This window comes from Engraulis encrasicolus, chromosome 8 (genome assembly GCF_034702125.1).
Source record: "Engraulis encrasicolus isolate BLACKSEA-1 chromosome 8, IST_EnEncr_1.0, whole genome shotgun sequence".
Classification (NCBI taxonomy): domain Eukaryota; kingdom Metazoa; phylum Chordata; class Actinopteri; order Clupeiformes; family Engraulidae; genus Engraulis; species Engraulis encrasicolus.
Window position 1 is genome coordinate 38,135,030 of NC_085864.1, and position 6,517 is coordinate 38,141,546.

Consider the following 6,517-nt stretch of genomic DNA (forward strand, 5'->3'; position numbering starts at 1 on the left):
GAGCGAGAGAGAGTGAGAGAGAGAGAGAGAGAGAGAGAGAGAGAGAGAGAGATAGAGAGAGAGAGAGAGAGAGAGAGCGAGAGAGAGAGAGAGAGAGAGAGAGAGAGAGAGAGAGAGAGAGAGAGAGAGAGAGAGAGAGAGAGAGAGAGAGAGAGACAGAGACAGAGACAGAGACAGAGAGAAGTCGAGTGCCCTAATGCAATCTACCTGCGCTGGTCCCTGGTGGGTCTGCAAATGCATTGTCACGCTGCCCAGGAAATGAGAGTATGGGGAGCCAGGGGAGCAGCAGGCCAGAGGAATAAATTAGGCAGATGACATGGCAGCTCCAGTCCCGGCCAAGGCCATCCAAGCCATGCCTCCACATACACCTCTGTCTCTGTCTGTCTGTCTGTCTCTGACGCACACTGTCTGTGTCTGTGTCTCTGTCTCTGTCTCTCTCTCACACTCTCTCACGCACACACGCAAGCACGCACGCACGCACGCACGCACACATGCACGCGCACACACACACACACACACACACACACACACACACACACACACACACACACACACACACACACACAAACACTGTGTTGTAATTGGCAACTCTACAGGTCCACACACACACACACACACACACACACACACACACACACACACACACACACACACACACACACACACACACACACACACACACACACACACACACACACACACACACACTGTGTTGCAATAGTCAACTCTACAGGTCCACACACACACACACACACACACACACACACACACACACACACACACACACACACACACACACACACACACACACACACACACAAAAACTGTGTATTGGCAACTCTACGAGTCCATATATAAAATATTTTCTACCTGTCTGTCTGTCAATGCTGGGGGCTGAGCACCAAGCTGCGGCCACTTAATTGCTGGTGGTCCCAGGCAGCCAGTGCCAGGAATGAAGGCTCTGACTGCAGACAACACAGTATGCAGCCACAGTGTCAAGTTTTTTTCCCAACATTTTGTGGCCAGCTGTGTATTTTTTACTACCAATTGACTGAACCTGCTATCCAGAATGAAAAAAGGGTATAAAAAGCATATAATAAAATAATAAAATGAATTTAAAAAATAGCATGGTTGCCAAGACAGCAACGAGCCTGTGGTCACTGTACGACTGGGAAGGTTGAAACTGAGATGCACTTCCAAGATATTTTAGTACAAACAAAATAGCAAATTTCAGCTGCCATATTGACAATGAAAAAATGGCCATATCTTAGGTGAAGAACAACATTGAATTGAGTTGAGTTGAGTTGAATTGAATTGAATTGAATGAGGGATAGTGTAACTGAGAAAGTTGTGATGGCTCACGCCGTATGATGAGATGCTCACCCAGCTGGTCCCACTGCCTGAGGTAAAAGGAGAGCGGTGATGATGATCAGATGCAGAGAATGTTCAGACAGTTCCTATTCCATCTTTCAGAACTTTGTCTGATGCATTCTGAGCAGCTGTGTGAGCAGCAGCTATGTCCAACATCTGCTCTCTCATCACAGGGGGTCTGCATGATGGTCTGGCTCAGCCCCGGCCCAGATGAGGCCCACCTCTGGGTACTGTCAGTCACCTGCAGAGACGTGCCAGTAAACGCTGGTTATTTTTGTCTTGCTCTCTTTCCCTTTCCCTTTCTCTTTCTCTTTCTGCCTTTGTTTATCTATCTATCTATCTATCTATCTATCTATCTATCTATTGTAATTTCGATTGCATAACTATCTATCTATCTATCTATCTATCTATCTATCTATCTGCTGCTCTTTTTCTCACCAATTAAGCTGCCCTCTTTTTCCAATCCAGTGTGGCCTATGCATAATAAGCTTCCTCTGACCTCTTCTTGGACGGCCTCTTTTCTCCTCTGGTTTTGATGCCATACATTTCGATGATGTGTTTGTCCTCCGCTGGCTTGCCCTTGGCACATTACTGCAGGAGGATCCTAATGATCTTCTGAAGTGTCCCGTGATGGTGTTGAGTAAATGTCAGCCTCTGCCCCTCAAGTATCCACAACTCACTCTGTGGCAACAGCCACCAACTCCTGTGGACTAACTGATGTTACTTAAGGGGTACGCGGAAAACACAGCTGACACACACACCACATTGGCTTTTCCTAATGACAGCTGTGTTTTTTCCACACCGGAAAAAAAGTTCCCAAACCGAAATGACCAAGTCATGCCCTCCGTGTTGATCTGCACTGTCATTTGCTCTCGATGTGAATGTACAGTACACGGAACGTAATTGGGAAAATAATTCAGTGAATTAATTCACTTTGGCCAAAATCTTTTGTTGGTGACGGCAGCAAAACCAAGCTAGTGCTGATGCTTATTTAGGCATAAGGGCAGTCATGGTTAAGAAAGGGCAGTCATGGGTATGCGGTTAGGACATCAGACTTGTATCCCAAAAGTTGCCAGTTTGACTCCAAACCTGCCAGGTTGGTGGGATGAGTAGTTAACCAGTGCTCTCCCCATCCTCCTCCATGACTGAGGTACCCTGAGCATGGTACCGTCCCAGCGCACCGCTCCCTTGGGGGGCCGTTGGGGGCTGCCCCCTTGCACGGGTGAGGCATAAATGCAATTTCAATGTGTGCAGTGTACACTTATGTGCTATGGAGTGCTGTGTCACAATGACAATAGGAGTTCAAGTTTCCCAGTTGGGCTTTCACTTTCATTTAAGTCTTGGGACTGTTGGGAGACCCGCAATTTGTGGAGTAGGCTAACCCTTTAAGCTCCACTTGTGCTACTAGAAGTATCATTTAGTCTGACTATACTCTACTCTTCTCCATCTATGGTTATTATGAGGTAAGTGCCAAAGCAATCTGTCTTCTTGAGTGGTTATTGAATTCAGATGAGTCAGACCTGGTTTAGTGAAAATTCATGGCTTTTCCTCTCTGAGCCCTGAATCGAATCCTCATGAAGAAGCTTATTTCACTTATTGACTTCCACAGTCTTTTACTGCAATGGTTACACTCAAAAAAAAATTCTGTTGGATTTACTTAAGAATATTATGGAAAGTATTTCCACATGATTATCTTTCTTATTTTTAACATTAGGCAACTTTGTTGATTTGACAGGATTACCTTCTGTTCATGTAACCTTACTTTCTTGAGTTGATCCAACATAACTGAGTCAGGGTATCAAAACCTGATTCAATTAAATTGATCCAACAGGATCTTATAATGTTCATCCAACATGTTTGATACTGGTTTGATTATCCCAATTCTCTCAAGTTGATCCAACAAGAGCTCATAATGTTGTATATGTGCTATTGAATCATGTGGAAATACTTTCCATGTTTTCATTAAGTTATTTCAGAGCATTACAGTTAAGCTTACACAGAAAAGGCTATAAAGCTATGGAAAACAACACTACAAACCCAAGATGTTCGAGATTTGTTTTTTTGTTTTTTTTAATCAACACATTCCCCAGGCCATTAACCAAAACACAAAATTGTCTTGAGGGTAATAAATAAAAAATAAACAAAAAAACATTTTAAACACTTACATACAAGAGCGTACACGTGTGTTGTAGGCCAATAATGCATTCCATACCACCAGTAGCACACCAACAGTCATTGAAAGGTTAATTACCATAATACTTGTCTACGATGACATAACACAGGGCCTTTAGTAATGCACTATGACTGTCCTTGCCATTCTAGTAACAACAAATTTGTAACGCTGTGTTTTTGTTTAAAGAAACTCCCGCACACTGACCATTTCGCTGTTCTTTCTTTAATAAATGTAGTTTATTAAAGATAGAAGAGCGAAATGGTCAGTGTGCGGGAGTTTCTTTAAACTATTGCTGAGTGACCCATGGTGCCATCTCCGACGCACCTGCCAGCTGAGGTGTGCGAAAAAAGCCAAAGTTTAACGCTGTGTTTTTAACAGGTTGTTAAGTCAAAAAAAAAGAAAAACATTTCTAAAAAATGTTAAAAATAGAGTGCTGTATATGTGCTTGAGGAGGTACGCACGCACACAAGTTAAGAATAGTGTAGTGGACTTCAGAGCCTCTCAATGATCTGCTCAATGCAATGACTCTTTATTAAAAAATGCATAAAAGGTGTTTGGCCATTTCAGTAATGTTTTACCAAAAGCTGTGTGTGAGCAATAATGTAGAAATGTGTATTTGTACTTCTAGTCAATTGTTATTATTATGTCTGCATTATTACTCACACACACACACAACTTTCAAGGAGGATAACAAGTTTAGTGCGTAAACAAGGGCAAGAAATATGGCCACTGTAAGTGAATATTTGTAACCTGATTATCATGACTTACAAATCTCTTCGAGACTTGGTCTGACCAAGAGCATAACAACATTCTCAAACGGCATGGTTGACCCAACTCTCATGATTTGCTACTGGTCGAGGGCTGAACAGGCTGAGCCAAAGTTTAAACCAAACATTTTCTTAGTCCCAATAGAGCGTCTCTGCTCAAACCTTGTCACTTCCTTGAACACGCCTCTAGCCAGGACGGTTGGTGATGCTGAAAGTCGATTGCTTCCCGACAAAGTGGGTGGAGTTTCCTGCTGTGGAGGGAACCCGAAAGTACCTGAACAAAGTTTTCCTGAGTGTGTGTAGCAGAGCCGAAGGTGTTGCGTCACTGCGAGGGCGGAGCCTGGGTAGGATGTTTGGCAAGCAGCCAAATGCAGCCAAATGTCAGTAGCTTCTGAACCTTCATGGCGGATCACGTAGATGGCATGGATGCTTTCTGCCATAGCCGATTCCCTGTCAGCATGTTGTGCCTGAAACAAAGTAATTCGACAGATACACATGTAAATATTTAACTGATGTCCATGACATATTTTACCTTCTTAACCATCCATTTCAAACATGCTACCACAATACCAAATACACCAGGTGAAAAGTTAGACAATTTAACACAAGTTATTCTGACTTAATGTTTATACATCTCGATTGTCAACAAATCAGCAAAATTGTAGGCATCAAGATTCAAATTAACATTCTCTTTGTACATAATACCTGGGTCATGGGTATCATTATTCTGGAGGCATCGACCAACCATTCCCCCTTTCCTGATGGAACGCCTCCGTCAGATTTGGAGAATATGGAGAAGAACTTGACTGTTGACTTTTATTCTTCAGAACTCTGCACACACCTATAAAATCATAAAACACAAATACAACATGTACAGTATGTAGCTTATTTGTCTATTTTCAAGACACAAAAAAACAATTTACATATGAAAGTCCAAACAAAAGAGTGATAATCTCTTACACCTCTTGTGTGTGTGTGTGTGTGTGTGTGTGTGTGTGTGTGTGTGTGTGTGTGTGTGTGTGGCTCTAGCCCCCTGGTGGAGCTCCAGCACACAGAGGTCTGGGACACTGTAGCAGGATTCCATTTCTCGAGTCAAAAAAATAATCGGAGCAGTTATTGCTTAAATATCAATGGGAGCTCACATTGAGAAGTCGCAGGACGAATTATAGACCACATTGATGCTTAAGAGAATTTGTTGGTGGTAAGGACATCATTACATACCAATATAAAGAGTAATCTATTGGAAGATGCAGCCGAGTAAAACATTTCATACCTTGAAATCTTCCAGGAGAGATTTCACCCGAGCGAGAGATGTCACCCGAGCTCTGATGCTGTCTCACATGACCCAAGTCACTGCCAGTGAGCAAGAGCCATCTCTGTTTGAAAATAACAACACCAGAACAAGGACACAATTGACACCTGGATACAACTTCTGGAAATTGTCTTGGTGATTAACTCTACACAAATAGATATGCAAAGCATTCTAACTTATCTCTTTAAAAAAGCATGGGCAGTCTGTGAATGCAAGAGAAGCACACTGCCTGTGACTTTGCTCTGGGCGTACATGATCTGGGCATACATCAGTGTCTCCCAACCTTTTTCGTCTTGAGTACCCCCTAAGCATTTTTGTCATAGTATGAGTACCACCTCACTCATGTTCTTTATCCCAATATGATCATGACCATACATTTGTTTTTATTCATAAAATAAAACATGCTCCTAGTGGTACACGTACCCCTGGTTGGGAAACACTGCATTACATTCATCTCACCTAACATTGAAGCATAGTAAAACGTACCCTGAAATCCTCCAGATTGCATCTTTTGCCAGCATCAAAAGGCTACTGCATCACGTGGTACCTTTCTGTAATAAACAATATCAGTAATTTATTATATTTATCAAATGTTACACACAGTTTTTACAGTTACATTTTGTTTCACTATGGTAATCAATGTTTTAAAATTAGTCATTTTGAATTAACAGGCCACTGCCTTATTTAGGCTTCTTGGTTAAGTGAGCATACATAAATAAAGTAGCCTAAACTCTAATCCAGGGGTGCCCAACCTTTTTTTTTTAACCGAGATCTACTTTTGAAGTTGATGGTCTGCCGTGATCTACCAAGTCAAATTTCAGGATGTCAGTATGAAAATTTAAGATCACCATTTATTAATCACCATTATTATGAACAAAATGTTTTTAGTAGGCT

General features: G+C 42.1%; 1 long non-coding RNA gene across 1 annotated transcript; it reads right to left on the reverse strand.

Moving 5' to 3' along the window:
- Window positions 1-3,803: 3,803 nt before the first annotated feature.
- On the reverse strand, window positions 3,804-5,983 carry LOC134453671 (uncharacterized). The gene is made up of 3 exons (XR_010035691.1): window positions 5,585-5,983; window positions 5,017-5,152; window positions 3,804-4,778 (listed from the first exon to the last, which is right to left on the reverse strand). It is a non-coding gene; the product is annotated as an uncharacterized LOC134453671 (long non-coding RNA).
- Window positions 5,984-6,517: the final 534 nt, after the last annotated feature.